This window comes from Anopheles marshallii, chromosome 3 (assembly GCF_943734725.1).
Source record: "Anopheles marshallii chromosome 3, idAnoMarsDA_429_01, whole genome shotgun sequence".
NCBI lineage: Eukaryota > Metazoa > Arthropoda > Insecta > Diptera > Culicidae > Anopheles > Anopheles marshallii.
Window position 1 is genome coordinate 26,032,103 of NC_071327.1, and position 10,360 is coordinate 26,042,462.

The following is a 10,360-nucleotide window of genomic DNA, read 5'->3' on the forward strand; positions in this document are numbered from 1 at the left end:
TTTCCTTCTTGTTAATTTGCCAAAACAATCACAAACAGCAGAAACAAACCAGTACCGACGGTGATGACGAGTCGAGGCCAATTTTAGAGGCTTGCGAGATCCAGAACGAGCGCAGGACAGAGCTGGGGCCATCTATCTTCGCCGTGGAAAATAAAACCAGCAAAACGGTGGCAACATTTCTGGCGGCTGGAATTTCAATCCCATTTGGCCATGCATTCGAACACTGCAGCAGTTTTAATTGTTCCCCCTTTCAGCGGATGTGCGGCCAACCCGGCTGAGCTTGAGCGGACGAAATCTGATAACCGTCGGTACCATTCCATTACATCATCACTCATTTTAATTCATTTTTCATTTCATTCATGCTTTCGCTGATGAGCCGGAAGTTCGCATCTGTGTACCGGGCCAGTTGGACAAGGCCGAACCGAAATGTTACCGCTGGCATAAACGTGGGAACATTCACGGCTCGCCAGCATTATGGATGAGGAATTGAATCTCCCACTAGTGGAAGGATGAGCAACAGCGAAAAAAAAATGAACGAACAAACGGATTTGCAGAGCCGAATGCTAAATGTATGCCCAGAATACCATGCCAGCTATCAAAATGGCAGATATATTCTGGCGCATAAATTTCTGCAACGCTGCCAACGATTTGCCAACGAAATGGAGATCTCACTTGTATGGTCAGCTTAGCAGATGGCAAATTAGGAAAGGCATCCCTCACTGGCATAGTTGAATTACCGTCAATTACTGACGATGTAGCCATTTGTAGCGAAAATCCTTTCGGAAATTCCGGAAGCTACATTTTAGTCTTAAATATGTTACTTCCATTTTGTCTAAAGCACCAGCAGCAGCATTCCTAACCATTAGGAATGTTTTCTATATTTTTAATTAATTCTCTGCTTGCAATTACAATTTGGCTTACAATCTCCTGATGTGCAGTTCATGTGCTTTTAACACAAAAAATTGATAAATGAAAAGGAATAAGTTTTAACACATGACTACCGATTAATGTCTAGTAGATGATTTACTGTGCAACCAGACGACTTTCTGAAACAATAATCTAATATCAGTCGAACCTCTCAAAATCGGTATAATTGTCTAAGATGACGTTTCGAAAGATTCCGACAGGCAAATCATAATTCTTACATAAAACCAATGTAAAATGTTGAAAAGACAACGATAAAAGCGCCTCGTGACAAATTCTTCCCATTAACGTACACCTTCTACTAACTTCAACTAATCCACCTTCAGTTAACAAATGTGCTGCTACAAATCAACCCGGCGCAACATGTGCCGCTCCACAAAGCGTATGATTCACCGACACACATATTGCATTGTCCCGCCGGTCGTATTATGCTCCAAAATGTAATAACTTGTAAAGTGTTCTCACGAGAATACCACCAAAAATACATGTTACCCGTGAACATGGAGACGATCGTTGCATGTGAATTTGTTGGACAGCAAGGAACGTACATACCGATCGGCAAAAGCTCGTAAAACATAATCCATCGGGAGGGTTTCGGGGCGACCTACTTTGAACGGTAGTACGCTGTTGCCGAATTTCATTCATGAGTTCATTTTGTTGGAGCTACATTAAGCACAGTCCCAATACACTCATTAGGGTTGTTCGTGTACCAAGTTCACGTGTTTACATTCTAATCGACCCGGATGCCCTCAACCAAACGTTGATTATTTTTCTGTTTTTTTTTTTGTCAATTCCCGTAATGGCACACATCTTTCGTCCAAAAAGGAAAGGCTTTCACTACTGGTACAAGATTAAGCTAGCCATAAATTAAATTAGCCTTGAGCAAATTAACGCTTTCTTCGTTTTTTTTTTTTTTTGCTTTCGTTACAAAACATGAAGCTTTTTGCGCCTAACTTCCCATTAGCTAAAGTCTAAAGTATGAAGATTGTTGCAGAACGAAAACCTTACCTTAAATGCAACGCGCCTCCAAAACTTTCTTAATCCTTTCTTTGTGCTATACTTTCACGTAAAGCTTACACCCAATGCGCGTTCCGTGCGGACCACCTTGCGGCCTTTGCTCATCATTAAATTTATCATTTATTTTGATAAAACTTTTCCCGCTTTTACCAAGCCTTTATCCCTATGTCATGGTCGATTTTCCCAGCGCCATGTGCACAACCGAACTCGGGTGCTCGTGCAAATGATTAAGTTTTAACACTTCCTGATGGACGGATGCAACCAGCTGGATGCAGTTTTATTCGCGTTACACGATCTTTACCACTTTCAACCGCCGAAAAACGCGAAAGAACAGGAGCAAAATCGCGGACAGCTTTCGTACTACACCACCACCCATTGCACATTGCCCCCGGCCTGGCAGCTTAACAGTCCAGTGGAACATGAACTGAAAAAAGGGAAAAAAACGACCGACACCACCGTTACCATCTGGCAGCTTACGCTCTGAAATGAAGAGATTTTTATTGGAAGCGGAAAACGTGCGAATTTCACCAGCCGTTATCGGACTTCCGCATGGCTTCGGTATCATGATAATGGGCTCACAATTCGTATTTCTTTTTTTTTTTAGGAACTTACACAGTACATTTTTGAAACACATCCATATCGACAGCATCGTGCGGGCTGGCGAGTGTGCCTCAATTTCGCCTTTGTACGTTTCCATTCTAGCGTACAGTTTCTTTGCCAGTGTTTGTTAAGAATTTTTCTCTTTCTTACTCCGCGCAAAGATTACAAGCAGTAAAACCGCACTGTGTAGAGAATTACAGCGAGCTGCATCTCTAACACTGCCAGCATTTCATCCGCAACTTCATCAAACTAGCGAACACACTTCGGCCAAGAACCGGAGCACTGCTTTGCCCTTTCCGGGCGGAGTGCCTCCCGGCAGACGGAAGAAAAACTTTACACTAAATCTTTTTATTGCACTCAAGATAATCCTGGGATCCGATGCGCTTGTCCGCCGGGACACGTAATATGCTAATCGTTTTCATTTCCTTGTGCCATTACGTTACGGTTAGCGATGAACGATGGGTAAAGTACTTTTGGAGGAGTAAGTTTCTATCCGGCTACTGCTGCCGCCATCCGCCAGCACCGCCATACTTTGACTAATTCAATAGAATAGTAACGTTTAATGTATGGGAACCCATTTTACGACAAAGCGGTAAGTTTCACGAGCAGATTGGGTGCTTCAGTGCGCTTGTTTGGGGAGTAGTCGGACCATAAAATTTCAATAAACAACACAAATTTTCGCTGCATGGCTAAGTGAAGTGTTTCTTGGTTATCCTTTCCTTTCAGTTGCTTTTCATTCGTCATAAATGTATAGCGCAACAGGCGTTTTTTATAAACATTGTTCTTTTAAATCACTGTATTGTAGGGAGTTGTGTCTATTAATGTACGAAGTACCTTTATTGTAATAAAATATTATCTAAAAATAAACATAATTTGATGATTTTTTTTCTGGTTACTTTTACTGAGGCTTTCAAGAGCTCGACGCCATTTCTAAATACTTTTCAAAGGTGAATTTGTGATAGAAGATGGAATTTGTGAATCCATGGAGTCTTTTCCAGCCGGTGAAACTTTTGTAAGCTGTAATCAATTCTTCTCAAAGCTTTGAGGAATTGATCCCAGAGTTTTCCTGACACATTCAGGTTCAACTTAAAAAGAATCCACACTCGTTCGAATTTATCCACTAAAACTCGATCTCATCCCGGTACACTACTGTGGAGCTAAACTAGTAAGATTGAAAAACCAAGCAAACTAAACTTTTACAGTGCACATATTGAAGAAAGAAGACGGAACAAATATTCGAAAAGTCTTCAATTCATCAAAAGCTGTCTTTGAAAAGAGTCAATATCAAACTATAAATGTTCCAAAAACTTTTAAGATTCGAGAATCCACATGTTGTATACCACATATCATTGTACTTTAACTAGAACACAATCCAGAAATTATTTTGGCTTTGTCAAATGAGCTCCATAACACATTTTTTAAAGTACTGTTACTACCAAAACTCATAAAAGAATAATATAATTGGAGAATAACAAAGTACCCGGAACAAAACCAACCCAACAAAAAACAAACACTCCAACCGGATCGGGATCATCCCACATCCATCCGGGTCATCAACGCTATCATCATTCGATATTCGAACGCGCAGACACTAAGTGGAAACCAAAACAACACAACTAAAACGTGCAAGAAACCCCAAGTGAAGCTTATTTCATTTAATATGCAAATATATCCACACCGAAGCTGCATGCATATCGTGTAAAAGCGGATCCATTTTTATGCCCTTTCTAACGAGTTTCGTCACTTCGCTGTCTGCGTCATATGATGAGGAAATGAAGGGCTCCCATGGGCCATCTGCTGGGGTTTTTAAGTTATGCACGCTTTTATGCACTGGCGGTGCATAATCCTTCGCCTTTTTTTCCATTCGACCATCAAATCCATTGCCGGTGCTAAGCGCACTACGTAATGTGCATCCATTGTTCCCGTTGCCGTGGCGCGTGTCTCTATCGTCCACTAGCGCTAACTTTACCCTTTGCTGAAGGGTTGCCGTTTTGTAAGGGGACCCACTACGCCGTACACCAAACCACTGATCCGATCTATTTCGCATCCTCCCGCGGCATTAATGATGCAATTGCGTTGAAATTTTAAATGATCAAACTTTTGATTGCATTTTTATTACCTCGTGTGAGTGTTATAATGTAAATTGTTATTTATGAAGTTACATGCATTTTGAGCAGTTAAGTTAATAAAGCAGCTGGATAAATCTAGCAACAGTTCAGAGCCTTACCTGGTTTAGATAAAATTGCAACTTTATCTGCAGATCATGCAGATCATTGCTCAAGAGTTGAATGATTAATTATCGACTGTCTTTAACAATCAATAAATACTTGAAAAGAATCATCCTCAAGCATTAAGACGATTCTAAAGATTGAGTTTCATTTCTACAATACACACAAATACTGCATAATTGATGATATGGCTGGGGAGAGTCTTTGCACAAACGAAATATTGATAGCCTTTTGATCTATTTTTAATCCTACACAATCGAAGCGATGATTGCATTAATTATTCACCGAGCAAGCACATTGTCCAAATACGATTCTGTTAACAACAACAACAACAAAGAATATTTAAAGTTCCCCAGAGACAGATTCACAAAGTCTTGTGTCCACAAGTCACCATTGCAGATAATGAGCACCAATGTTGAGAACAGTACGTTTAAATGTAATTCAATATTCAGGTCCAATTAACAGTAAACTCCTTGCTTAGCGATGCATTTCAGCGAACGAATGAGAGCTTTTAATAGTGATTTTACTATTTTAAAACACAAATTGCCAAAAACCTTTCAGTTATTTACCAGAACAAGTTACATAGAACGTATTCCAATCTTTTTCCTCGATGATATTTTCAAGCGGTAATCCAACCGTATTGTGGCCATTAAACAGCCATTGCTTCTTTGTTACCGTTTTATGTGCTTTTAATAAATATCTATTCTTATGTGAAGTTTTAAGTTGCCATCAGTTTGTCGAAACGTGCCATCCCGTGATGGCCGTGAACACCTCGTCCGAACGGTTTACGTGCCCCAACTGGGGAAAATGGAACGCCACGCCACATTGAAATGTATATCCTTGTTCTCATCGCAATAAAACAAAATACTTCCCATTACATGGCCAGTTGGCGATTCAAAAGTACCTAGGCGAGCAAACCACTCGTACCCACTCACCCAAATAAATGAGGTAAAATCCCTTTCCGTCAAAAGTGGGAAGGAAAACATTGTCGTTGCTCTAGTTGAATATCTCAAAGATTTAGATTTTCCACACAGAAAAAAAGGAAAGCAAAGCAGCAGTATCACCAGCCCAAAATAAATGCATATTTCTTCTACGTTGTTGTAGCGTGCGGGAGAAAAAAAAGAAAAATTGTTTAAAACCCGCAACCATAGCAAAAAGGACGATACGGGACACAACACAAAGCGAACGGGAACATAAAATCGCTAGTAAAACTTTAATGCAAATTGAATTTTATGCTCAGCCCATAGCTACACGGCCGGCGAACAGTGATACTTTTTCTTCGCGCTAAGTTTTTGGTAGCGGCGGCGGCAACGGTGGTGGTAAAATTTGTTTCACCACGTCCCGTAACCTCTTTTCGAACGGATCCGATCCGGCGCAAATGCTTGTTCGTTCAGTTTTAAAAATTATTCTCTTTTGCGCGAACCGTAAACATTTGTTACCCACGTTCACCCACGAGATTGCTTGAAGGCGAAAAGAGAAACGACCTTGCACCGTTGGTGCTTCCGCCTAGCCGGTGTTTAGAATGGTGTCATTTTGTTGGTTTGATCAACTTTTTTCTTTAACAGTTGGATACAAACAACGTCATACACTTTGTCGGGCTGAATCGTTTGCAGTAAACTGTGTAAAGAAAGGAAAACAATTTTGCCTAATGAGCAATATTATTTGGGAGAATACTGTTTCACAAATAGGTGTACTCTGTGTGAAGTGATAAGTGATCATTACTATAATGATCATAGACTATCGAACATTTTACAACCTTGAATTGAACATGAACATGAATTTGCTTAGTTCTACCCACAATAAGTAACGCTTTTTGTTTCATATTGTATAGATGTATTAATAATTTATAATATAAATATATCATGTTCGCTTAACAAATCATGACGATCATGTCATAACGATCACATTCTAAGCACACACTAATACTTGCGCAACGTAAATATCATCTCCATTACTTGATCAGTTAAATACACGTGTACATGTTTACTGTTTGTTATCACTAATAATCGAAACGCACACCGTAACACTTTCCAGAAAAACGTTCTAACGCAATACAATGTAAATCACAACGGTGTAGCAGAAGTCGGTTATTTGAAAAAGTCCATAACTCCAACAGCCCGGATAGCTCAGTCGGTAGAGCGTTGGACTTTTAATCCAACGGTCTAGGGTTCAAGTCCCTATCCGGGCGGCAGTTGACACATTTTTACAAAAATGTGTAGAAAAAGTAAATAAAAGTCGGTAATCTCTGTTGCTATTGAAACTTCATTTACATGATGCATAAAAATACCATTTTATATGATGATCAAAATGCGATCGTCTACACTGTACAGTTTGCTAGTTTCTCCATAAAGGTTCAATATTATAATTTTTCCGATTTTTTTGTCCATCGTCATTGGACATTATGCATTATGCGATGTGATATATTTGATGAGGAACCGTTCAATAATCAAACCTACATTCTGAGCTTTTTTAAGGTCATGTTTTTATTTTCACTCGTTCATTGTCTTTCTTTTTATTTTAATAAATATTATATTCCGCATTACATCACTATTATATCGTTTTTACAATTATGACCACAACGTATCAAACTGTCCTGATTTATACAGTAAGGTTTGCATTTGCCGGTTTCGACGATGTTCCTATAATGTTACTTTTTTGTTTTACTATTGATGATTTATTCATACGGTATAATTCATGGAGTTGCTTCATAAAATCATGGGACAATTGTACGTACTATTGTTTCACTGGACGTCACGAATAATCGACTGAAGTTGGAAAGTAAAATTAATTGCAATTTTAATGAACAATGTATTCGAATTCAAATTAAACAAGCGGATCGCTAGGAAACATTTGTGAAACCAAACGAATCCCACTATAAAACATCATTTTTTTGAAAACATTTTCCTTTCAGCACTGTGGGCCAAATTCATCTGATGAATTACGGTGTTGAAGAGCTGCTCGATTAAGGCCAATATCTATTTAACTCTTTAAGCTGTTAACGTTTTGCTGCTTTCAGAATTGTAATATTGTATCAGTTCAAACATTATGTTTTTGTCAAACGAAGGCGCTTTCACTTTAATGCACATTATTATTCCGAAAAGAGTGGTCCCCATATCACTACCCGTCAGTGTTGGTTTGAAGTAACGACGGCCTTGCATTAGATTAAAAGAATTGCAAAAGTTAAAATACACCAAACACCAAATAAAAAGAAATACATCTCAAAGAATTTCAAACAGAAGTAGATGGAAACGATGCATCAACGAAGTTGAAAAGACAATAATAAGCTGCCGTGCGTTAACAGTCGAAAATTTACTCGGTAAAATGATCAAACTTGACCATCGGTTTATAGACCGATACAAATAGTACACGCACATATCATAGAATAACTTTTTGCAACGGAAAAAACCTCACTAATTGGTACCTTCAAAGTTAAAGGTATCTTTGGTCTCTAATAAAATATTATATCTATTACAAGCCTCTCGAACCGTCTGCGAGTGTAAGAGTTTTGTTACCAATTAGTGATCAAGTACAAATTTAGTCATTTACAAAGACAAGTTTTAGATCAAAATGCTATGAAAAACAGAAAAAAGAAGTTTGGAAAAAAAATATGTTTGAGCGAAAAAACAAATATGTCGATGCAAATTTTAACCGACAGTGTATTTGTGACCATGTTACGTGTAGGAGAATCACGATACAAAATTGTATGATCATTAATTATTCTATTTTAAAGTATCCTTCCGCTTGTGGCACCACCAACGTTACATACTTAGAGTAGATATTTATTGGGAGCGTGTTATGTTATTAGTTGCTTTAATTTTCAGTGAGCCTGGGTAACGTTTCGACAATTTAATAGTACGCAAAAATAAGGAACCAAAAAAACAGTAAATGCGAAAGTTAATGATTACCAGAAAAGATGTGTAAAACAGGCGTTATGCTTGTTGGGAAACAGAATTTTGACGAATACTATAACCTATACTAAATTTCTATTTTAAAACTCCGCAGCGTTGGCACAGGCGGCAAACAAAACCTAACATCACAGATCAAAATTAATTAACAAATGAATCTTACAGATATAACTTCACTGCAGAAAATGAATTCTCTGCAGAAGCAACTAGTATTGGAACGGACAATATACAAACAAATCAAAAACATTACAAACTCAATACATTAATCTATATGTTCAAGATCGAAGCTATTTCGCAACAATTCGGCACTGCTCTTATGCAATTCTTAACCATGGGGAAGCTTGGGAAATAGTAGCAATACAATTATCACACATATTCAAACACGCTCAAACCACCACAATATTATAACTCGACATCCTATTTCATTTGCATTCATAGCAAATACTTTGTCTCGTGGACAAGGACACGTAATCATTTGCTTATTCTCAGATTAACTTCTTTCTACAATCACAATTACAATAAAATACATCGTATCATCGTATCTTCAGTGCTGTTGAATCGTCTAATCAATTGAAATTGTACAGAATATATATCGCATTGTAAGACACGGGCATAAAAAAAATATTTCAAAGCGTCCAAATTTTCAACAAAGAATGGATAAAAAAGAAGTGCTGTTATCGTGTAACAGTGCGTTAGAATATTCAATTCAAATCATTATGTAGGATTTGAAAATTACCTCCATTTTTGCTATGCTTATACCCTATTAAACAGCATTATGTTGTCTTTTGTGGCACTTTATCTGTTGTATTTTAACGTAATTTCAGGCACTGTAAGGAGCAAATTTAAAATCGTGAAATGCGCCCCATATCAATGTAAATAAAGTTAAATCTTGCAAACATCTATTGTGCATTAAACAAAAAAGTTGTTTTTCCTTAAGGCATTGCTTGGCAAATTATAATGAATATTAGATGGATCAGAAGAATCAACCAGTTACCAGTCTCTATCGATGTTTGCGTATTTCAGTTTTTTTTTCTAATATTCTGTCATGTATAGTTCTAGTTATGCCAAGAGAAATGGTTACAATCTATATTAAGGAACTCACAATGCCACACCACACCATGTCTCGCCACGATCTGTTAATTTGTCACACGCTAAACACACTCTTGCATATATTTGACTAACAGCACACGAACGCTTCATTGTATCAATATTATCGCACATAATTAATCTAGTTAAAGGAACAATCGATTATTTGTTTGTTATCGCGCACTGTTATTCAATTATACAATAAACGGCTTATGTGTTCTAAACTGGTTGTTGTAAACCGTACAACGTATTTTTGCAACATTTCCTAACTGGTATTTGGAATGAACGGAAGGCACCCATAGGGATGTAATAAATTATAAGGCATTGTAGAACATTGTGTTGTTCACGACGATCGCCACATTCCATTCTCTGATAAGAAAATTACTTTACGACGTTGAAATTTTGAGCAGTAATGTTTTAAGTAGGAGCGTAACGCTATCATCTAAGTGAGAGTTCCAGTAGTAATAGTAGAATAAATATTAATATTTCTTACTAATATGCAGACCAGCTGCTGTCACAGAGTGATTGATCGTAGAAAATTCTTGGATCTAAAGGTGCCTATTATTGAAGGTTGAGTGTTAAATTTGGGGTGTTAAGACT

At 37.8% G+C, this 10,360-nt stretch overlaps 1 non-coding gene across 1 annotated transcript; it reads left to right on the plus strand.

Annotated features, from left to right (window-relative positions):
• Window positions 1-6,884: 6,884 nt before the first annotated feature.
• Window positions 6,885-6,957, plus strand: Trnak-uuu (transfer RNA lysine (anticodon UUU)). Its single transcript has one exon. It is a non-coding gene; the product is annotated as a tRNA-Lys (tRNA).
• Window positions 6,958-10,360: the final 3,403 nt, after the last annotated feature.